This window comes from Lotus japonicus, chromosome 3 (genome assembly GCF_012489685.1).
Source record: "Lotus japonicus ecotype B-129 chromosome 3, LjGifu_v1.2".
Classification (NCBI taxonomy): Eukaryota; Viridiplantae; Streptophyta; class Magnoliopsida; order Fabales; family Fabaceae; genus Lotus; species Lotus japonicus.
This window is the reverse complement of record NC_080043.1, coordinates 54,862,917-54,873,092: the sequence shown is the minus strand read 5'-3', so window position 1 is coordinate 54,873,092 and position 10,176 is coordinate 54,862,917.

Genomic DNA, 10,176 nt, shown 5'->3' with positions numbered 1-10,176 from the left:
TCTACCATTTCCCTCTCCAGACGATCGAGTGTATATTCTATGTTGCCGAGCCTGTTGCTCAGCTCATCCTTCTCCAGACTCTCTTCCATCGTCTTCAGTTTCTTCTCCACTGCTTCTTTTTCTTCCAGCAGATTCAGCTCCAGCTGGCACAGCTCCTGAATCTCCTCCACAAAGCAGAGGAACTTCTTCAGATCTTTCTTTGGACTAAGATCCTCTTCTAGTAGCGTTGTGGTAAGCTCATGTATGGTTCTTGAACCATCTGGATGCCTAAACTTCAAGACCAAATCTTCTTCAAAGGCCTTCTTCCTAAGCTCCTCTAATGCAACCATGTATGATGCCATTTTTTTTATTGGAATTGATCTTGTTGTGAAGCTTCCTTAGTTCCTAATCGCTTTATATAAGCATAATCTCCTCTCCGGAAGTTATTGCTACTGCAGTTTCCCGAGGATAAGTCCTTGGTAACTGAAGCTTCTCTTTACTCCCGTGGCCGGTGGTAAAACGTTCTACACTCGCATTAATTCCTTTCCTTAATTCTCTTATCTCTTTTTCATTCATCATTTAATTTCTCCATTTTTTTTGAAACTTAGACCTTCTCTAAGGGGGAGTACCTTGTACTTCAAGCTAAGTTTTTCACACCCCAAGCTTTTTGCTTATGACAAAAAGGGGGAGTATAACCCAGTTTTTGATGTGTAAGCTGTGTTAGTGTGATTTCTTTTTCTTTTGGAGAATTCAAGAGTTCCACCTTTATGACCATAGATGTGTCACTGGGCAAATACAAGGAATACATTTCACTTCCTCTGATGTGATTTTAGTTGACTCTGATACCCTACTCGTGACTCTGAATACTTATGCGCTCTGATTATTTCAATTCATCTATGTCATGCGTTTTCACTCTGAACTCTTATATTATTTAGCTCAAAATCTAGATATTACTAACGTTTTCATTAAGTCTTAGATTCAGGGGGAGCTAAGCTCAGAATCAAGCTGTGACTTGGATTCAGAATGAGCAGAATAAACCATTCATATCAGGATAAGTCTAATTCTATTTCTCTAAACTCTGAGTGAATTCAGTTTATTGTTTAAGAATTGTTCATCAAAATACTAGGTTTTGTCATCATCAAAAAGGGGGAGATTGTAAGATCAAGTTTTGATCGTGTAGTACAATTCTATGTTTTGATGATTACAAGTTAACAAAGTAGTATGAACAGTTGTGGTACTCTAACGTGTTTTCTGAGTGTGCTCTTAACAGGCTCTGACCTTATCTCAATCTCACACAAATCAGAAGCACTTTGATTAAAGAGTGACCCTAGCAACGCTTTCGCAATCTCTATGTTCAATCTGAACAGTAGAAAAGCTTCAGAAGATCTAAAGTTAATCAAGCTCTGACGTGGACTCAACTCACTTGAAGTTCTGAAGATCCAGACGTTCTGACAACCCAGACACTCTGAAGGTTCAGATGTTCTGATGGTGTAGAAGATTCTGAAGATCCAGAAGCTGAAAAAGTGGAAACTCTGATGTCCAGAAGCAAAATGGCTCTGAAGACCAAGTAGTTCTCCTCTGAGTTCAGAATCAGAAGATACAACTGTCAGAGGATCCATGCTTCCCTCTGACTCTGATCAACAAGCTTCACAAGTTCCAACACAAAGCATTCCTCTGATCAGAAGTCTACAAGGTTAAAGGTCAAGTCACTATCCAAAGTACAAAAGCAAATGTACTACCTTGATGACCTAACCTAACATTCTCAGCCACAACAGAAGCTGGAAATCTCAGTTCTGCCCTCCAACGGTAGCATTCCCATGCAATCTTCAAACCCTAATCCTTGGAGTATATATAGAGGCTGGAGATTGAAAGATGTGGTTGGAAGAACCTTACACGCGCAAGCTATATTCAAATCTTCTAAGCATTCTTTCTTCATTGAATTCATTGTGTTTACTACAAGCTTTTAAGAAGCAATTTCTTTGTAAACAATATTTCTTAAACAGTTGTTTAGTTTACCTTTAGGAGATCAAGGCTGATCGGATCCTAGAGAAGACTAAGAGAGTGAATCTTAGTGTGAGCTAAGTCAGTGTATTGTTAGTCACTTGTAGGTTTCAAGTGCAGTTGTAAGAATTCTCTGATTAGTGGATTGCCTTCATTCTAAGAAGGAAGAAATCACCTTCACGGGTGGACTGGATTAGCTTGAGTGATTTATCAAGTGAACCAGGATAAAATCCTTGTGTGCTTTTCTAATCTCTTATCTTAAGCACCTTACTTGTGTCTCGAAAGATTTGTCAAAATCTTAAGGTGGAAGTTTTATTCTGAAAACGCTATTCAAACCCCCCCTTTCTACCGTTTTTCATACCTTCAATAAGAGATTTGATTGTTACTACTCATAACAACAAGTTGCAACTTCTTTTCGGGAGCCCAACTCATAAGAACTCCATGGTTAAGTGTGCTAGCCTTGGAGAAATATTATGATGGGTGACCTCCTGGGAAAACTTCCCAGGAAGCACGCGAGTGAGGACAAAGCGCGCTGAAAAGACTCGTGTTGTTACCGTGAGACCAGTCGTCAGATCGGGATGTTACAATTAGTATCAGAGCCGACCTCTCCCAGTACGGTGTGGTTCGGAGACGAACCAAGCGGAAGTTGGTGGGCCTGTGACGCCCGGGGCCGACGAGGGCGGGAGTGATCGCCGGTGCAGTGAGGCACGGACAAGGAGCGGCTCTTGGCAGGCTTCTAGGCGGAGGGGCACATGAATGAACCGATCTCACACCCGAACAAGAGGTATTCCGAGACTGTATAAGGTTGGACTATACAGTTGAGGGGGGCATAAGAGATTTGATTGGTACTACTCATAACAACAAGTTGCAACTTCTTTTCGGGAGCCCAACTCATAAGAACTCCATGGTTAAGTGTGCTAGCCTTGGAGAAATATTATGATGGGTGACCTCCTGGGAAGTTTTCCCAGGAAGCGCGCGAGTGAGGACAAAGCGCGCTGAAAAGACTCGTGTTGTTACCGTGAGGCCAGTCGTCAGATCAGGATGTTACACAACGCATCAACAAATATAGTTAGGTGCATGGCGTGCCAATGCAATGTCATGCTCAAAAGATGATCCGGATAAAATGTCACCATCTCGATGGATGGGACGAGCCAAGCATCTCGCTTTTATGAAGCATCTCGCTCCTGTGAAGCAGCACGCTCCTGTGAAGCATCTCGCTTCAATGAAGCATCTCGCTCCGATGAAGTCCGATCTGAGATCGTCCTTCGGAAAGCAGCAAACTTTCCAAGAAATGTATGCATGAATGAAATATGGTTAGCCAAACAACGAAACGTCCTCACCAAGGTACGCGTGTCTAGCTAGACTACATTGTCTCTACAATACCTTAAGGTAAACAAGGAATTGCTAGTCGCACTTGGTAACTTTCCTAGTCACTTTGGCTCACCGTCTCGATGGCCAACCAAACTGCTCAACGAGCAAAAAAATGCATCTCGCACTCAGTGACTTTTCAAGTTACCCTGGCTCACCATCTCGATGGCCAAACAACTGATCAACGATTAGAGAGAATGCTGCTCGCATTCAGTGACTTCTCGTCACAATAGCTCATCCTCTTGAAGACTGAACCAAATGCTCAAGGAGCCAGGAGTGTCATCCGCACTCAGTGACTGTCCCAGTCACAACGCTAGGATCGCCGACACTTCCCGTTTTCAAACTTATTTCAGATCCTAAGTCTTTTCCAAGAAATTGTTATTACTATTTGAAGATGTTCTATCTTTGGTTAATGCATTATGAATTTCATTTATGAAGTCATGTTTCGTTTCTCTTTTGTTCCAAAACTCTGTAAGTAAAAAGATCCCAATAAACCCAAGTAATTCCCCGGGAAGGCCTCGATCCTAAAATGACTATGGCTTAGACCTCCGGTCAGAGCCTGCCTAACATTTCCCAAACCTCGTCATTAGCAGGGCATAACATCACGTTTTCCCCACACTCCAAAATCATATAATCAAGTACTATCTCAAATCAGTACAATTCAATAGAGCATATGCAAAACATCATAAACTCAGCAGAAATAATGGCATATAACTCGGTTCAATATTCAAACATAACAACAGTCAAATCATAAACACATATATCAACACATCCTATGATTAACCATATAGCACATAGCATGTGAATCAATCAACAACAATCAAAACGATAAGTAAATCCCAATCGACAATGTCAGCCGAAGCCTCAGAAAATGGAGACACACATCTCAATTAGTTCACTCGGCCGAAGCCTCCAGAAAACATTTCCCAGTCAATCAACAATCAAGTGCATAAACAATAAATTAAGTCGAATTGATCGACGCCTAAAACATTAGCTAGCAAGGTAAGTTGCCCTCACCTCTAGTTCCTCCAGAATCACGGTGTAAGTCACGCTCACAAGCTTGCTCAGTCAAGCCCAAGGTTTCCACAAACGAACTTTAGAGCAAACAAAGCAAAAATCAATCAAAGTAAGCCGGTACAATCGAACCAATACTAACTAACGTTTAGACAAAGCTCAAGAAGCTTCAGAGTACAACATTTAGGCACGAATGGAAGACTTTCCCCGAATGGATGAGTTTTGACTCAATTCAAGTTTTGTACAAAAACACTTTATTCGCTAAAACGTACATAACTCGAGCTACCGAACTCGGAATGACACGAAACCGACGCCAAAATTTTGACAATTGAAAGGGCTACACTATAACTCAGGTCATACAGACCCAAAAATTATTTTTGGACACGATACCATAGCAAATAAGTTTCGGCCACTATCAAAATAGGGTTTTCCGAACTTTTTCTTCGATCTAATTCAATTCCTAGGTATTCTTAGGTGATATCTAGGCCAGGGAAACTCTCAGAAAAATTTTAGAATTCGAAATGCCACTAGGGGTATTTTGGTCAAGATTTTTAGCTCGGAAACTCAAAGTCAGAATTTCGAAAAACAAATTTGATGGGGTTGTCGCTAACGACATTTATGACAACTAATCCTAGTGGCACTAAGCTCAGTCGAGAGTTTTTAATCCAAAGAACGAAGCTTTGGTCAGAAAATGGGTATTTTCACAGAATTGAAGCTCTGCGACGATTCGGCGAGATTCGGCGAATAACAACTGGATAATCGTGCTCTTGGGTTAGTAGAGAATAGGTTTTGACAGAGAAATCAAGTTATTTGGACATTTTTACAAAAAACTCAAAACTTTGAGCACAGAAAGACATAGAGAAAAGCGACATAATTTACGATCAGAGGTAAGGAATAGCATCAGTGCCTCGAGGTCTACGCGTAGCAACGAATAGAGCGACGATCAGGCAAGAATCAGCGAAAAGCTCTCCTCCCTTTCTCTCCTCCTTGGCCGCGGGTTTGGTGCTTGAATGGTGAAGAATTTTTTATTCTTCACCTATTTATAGGAAGTGGAAAACGCGGGAAAATGAAAATTTCGCGATTCCGATTTTTCCTGTGCATTCCTCTGTGAATTCTAAGATAGGTTCTGGCGACAGAATTCCAGAACTCGAAACAGGTTTCTTGGAATTAAAGCAAACGATCCAAAGCCGGTGTAAATCTATTTTACCCGAAAAACTACTTTTTGCAGTTGATGTCGGATGAGAAAACTTCTTTCTGAAGAAAGATTAGAAACATCGAAAGAAATCGGTACGTACATGTGCAATCTTTGTTTGAAGCTCCGAATAGAAAAAGTCTTCATCGACAGTTTATTTTAAGTTTCTTGAGCTATCAGGGATTTAGTTTCGGCAAACCTTCGAGAATTGGAATCGGACATTCGTACATTCCAGGGTTTCGTATCGAAACGCTTGTCATGGAAAGGATTAAGAGAAGTTCTAACATTTCTCTGAAGATTTTTAGAATTAGTTTCTATAGTGTTCTTAAGGGTAAATTAGTCTTTTACTAATGCACTTGTCCTAAGCATAAGCGAATATTACTTGCGCTATAATTTATATCGATTCTAATGTTGTCCTTAGCCTTTTCCTGAACTTTATCCTTCATAAATTTATTCCATTTGATGAACACTTGTTCAGTTTTTCCTTCACGTTACATCGAACCTAATCGTGAGTATGAATTTTATTCTAAGCTTAAAAACTTGGGTCTCACACATTTTTTGCAAATTGATCTTAATCTATATATATATATATTAAAGCAGTAAAATTCCGAGCATGCCATTATAAAAAACCTCAGCTCCTGAATATTTTGCAATATTTTATTCCCTTCCCTTTGCACCACAACTCGACATGTGTCCCATTTGGATTATTATATTCAGATATATTCCTCCATCCTTCATTCTCTCTCTTCTCCCACTATCTCCATCATATTTTCTCTCCTCCATTATATCGGTCTCATCATATCATTATACTGAGGGTTTAATGGTGGTCAAATTTCTATGTGCAATTAACATTAATTTCCATTCCTTTTCTCTCTCTTTTTCCTCCCTTTTCTCATATTATTGAAAAACCGTTTATGTATCTAGTCCCTTCTTCATTATTATTTGAAAATTTTCTAATTATTTAGCCTCCGTTGATTGGATTTCTCCACTCCCTATTTTTATTTATCCCGCCCCATTAAGGAATTAATTCTATCTATTTTCTATGTGCATTTAACTTTAATTTTATTCATTTTCTCTTTTTTTTATTCCCTTTCTCACATTATTTCTTTACGTTTATATATATGAACCATACTTCCTTATTATCAGAAAAAATTTCAAATTCTTAAGCCTCCATTGATTGGCTTAACATCTATATATTAAAGCAGTAACTTTCCAAGATGCCATGATCTAAAACCTTAGCTCCAGATTAAATTCCAATATTTTATTTCTCATACTTTTAAGTTTTAACCAAACATGCCACATGTCCCTTTTGAATTATTTTATTCACTTTTATTCATTCATTCATCTCTCTTCTCTCTCCCACTAACTTCAAAGTGGCACATTTGAAAATTGGAATTTAGTTGAGGGTAGTCATGTAATAGCCCACCTACTTTATTTATATTTTGATTTATTTAATTCAGATATATTTATTATATTAATGACTACTTAAAATTTGTGTCCCACCACCAATTTATTGACCAATCAAATTTGTTCTAATAAACAATTTCAACCATGATTTTAGCTATAGTTAAAACCACCACAATCATAACCAATTAGATTTAAACATCTTTATTTTCCATTTGAAAAGCTCCTTAATTCCTTTCTGTTTACATTTTTTTAAACGTCCTATACCTTTCAAACTCCCTGCCTCCTAATTTGACATTGTTGAATATAAATTAAAAATGGATGTCGTTCAATTTAACCACTAAAAAATAGAGAATTTCAAATTTGATTAATTTTATATAATAATCATGTGCTAAGCATTGCCTTGAAAATCAATCCAATGACATTCATAATCTATATTCCCTAGACATGATTTAAAAATCTGAGTTACATTTTATAGATTCTATCTCATTTTTTGATTGGATTCATGAGGATTCAACTATAAATAACACATGAATATTGTTTCAAATCATAAATTTAAACCTTTTCTTTTTGTTGTTCTACAAAGGATCATTTGGGATTATTTCTTCTTCTTTGTGTTTGGCAGATTGAAGGTTACCAGAGAAGATAACAAGTTCTAAGAGAGAGGAATTTACAATTGTGTTGAAACTCCTCTTTACAAGTCGTCTAACAAATTTGATTCAGGTTGTGGCATCTAACTGAACTTCTGTTAATATATGAGCAACTAAACGTGTTCTTCATTTTTTATCCTAGGATTCAATTCTTCTTCTTTTTATTCCAACAGTGCTTAATTTTTATCCTGTACTTAATTTATCGTAAGTTGGGATTGAATTTTTTTCTCAAGTCCTGGAACTCTTTTTTTAATGAAGTGTAGTCTAGACCGTTCTGGTTTTTGGTTATGGTTAATTTGGTTTCCTTTTTTACTTGGGTGTCTAAAGTTCTTCTCTTTTGTTGTTGTTTATATGATTTTGCTTGAAATGAAACAAATGATGCAACAGCTGCGTTTTGAAAAGGGGAATGCTGGGTGAAGGGTCACTTTCGTCCCTAAAGTTACAAGCGTCGGGCATATTAGTCCCTATTCTATGGAAATGTTGCCCGTAGTCCCTGATGTTGCAAAACGTCAAGCAAGTTAGTCCCTGGCGTGGCTCCCGTTAGTAAACGTTAACGGGGAGGGTGATTTGGCACGTTATGGGCCCGTGTGGACTTTCCACATGGATTTAAATATCTAGAAATTTTTTGAAAAAACTTAAATTTAGTCCCTAACCAAAATCCCTAAATCATAAAAGCTTCAATCTCTCCGTCATCAACTTCTTCCTCATCATCTTGCCCAGAAAAAATCAATTTCATAAACATCTCCATCTAAAAGACTAAACAAAAATCTTCATCTTCTCACTTAAAAAAGCAACCCAAATCTTCTTTCCTCTAATGCATCTTCAACCTCCTCCTTCCATCTTCTTCAACCAAACTCATAAAATTCATACCCTTCTGAGGAGACATAAATTCTATCCTTTTGGTGGAGAACTTGATCTTCAATTTTCTAGTGGGCAGTATAGTTTATGTGGCAATCATGGTGACGATATATAAAACTGCAGGATATAATCTCTACACCTCCAAGTTCTCAAAAAACAAAAAGACTCCAACTCCTTTGAGACAAAGGGAAACAAACAATCTTTTTTCCCAATGATTTAGTGCATGAGTGGAAATTAGAAGCCCATAGAGTGAAAATTTGCCAATAATTAAATATTTTCCCTAATCTAGAATTCAACAGAATTGCATCCAGACTACCGTAATTACCAAAATAAGAAGAAAAACAATCAGTGAAGTAATTCAAATTTCAAATGCATGAATCCGACATAGCGATAGGAAGCAGAATATGAAATAGAGGAAAGTGCATGAACTGAAAGCAACATATTACCCGCATGACAAAAATCAACACAGTAAAGAAGAACTTGAATTAGAAACCCAAGTTGAAAACAAAATTCTAATTTCAACCCAGTTCCGCATTCAAATTGAAAACAAAATACTAATTTGGGGATTGGAAGAAGCAACGAGGTAGGATTGAAGGTTTTTTCGATTTGGGGATTTTGTGTCTGTTCTAGGGTTCTTCTTCTTCTTCTTCTCATATAAGGCTCACATGGACTAAATTGAAGCTTCTAAGTTTCCCCCTAACATTCCAATCCACGTGGCAAGTCCACTAAGGCACTTAACGTGCCAAATCATTATTCCCGTTAACGTTCACTAACGGGAGGAGAGGCAGGGACTAACGTGATCGACGATTTGCAACATCAGGGACTACGAACGACATTTCCATAGAATGAGGACTAATATGCCCGACGCGTGAAACAATAGGGACGAAAGTGACTATTCACCCGGGGAATGCTCTTTAAGACTATGGATGATTTCACACAGAACAATTCATTACAATTTTGAATTTCAAATTCAAAAGTTTGTGCCTCTATCTATAACTATATTATATCCCTAAGGGTCTGTTTGGATTGGGGGGAGGGGATGGAGTGGAGTGGAATGGGAAGGAGGGAGGGAATGGTCCATTGTTTGTGTTGGTTAAAATAGATTGGAACCCAATGGTAAGTGATGGTTCAAGATCCATCATGTTCCATTGTTTTCCATTAAATTTGTTCCCTCCCAATTTAGGTGGAAAGGAATGGAACAAAAACTGATCACCTAATAAAATTATTAAAATACTATATTACCCCTCTGCAACTTGCAACTGCTCCTCAACTACACGTTTTTATCCTTTTGCTTCTCCTTTATGATTTTTTGAAAGATTCTCCTTTATGTTGGATCCCGATCGAGTTGCAATGGACCTTCTGCTCTCATTCACAAATAACTGGTTCACTCACAATATTATCTCAATAAACCCTCTTCTCTAACGCTAATATTTTCATGGTTGGTTATGTTCCATTCTTCCTTTTTTTCTTCTCGTTTCAAAATCTGTTGTCATTTTCTGCTTTTAATCTCACCCCTTATACTATATTTGTTTGTTTTCTTGACACTACTTCCAATTGAACTGAACTGATACACAAAAACTGATATTAGAAAGGGGTAAAATCAATGATATTTAAATTGCAATTAAGGGTAAAATAGGAATAAATAAATTATATTTCATTTCATTCCATCCATTATGCAAACAATGGAGTGGTAAATTTATTCCACTCCAT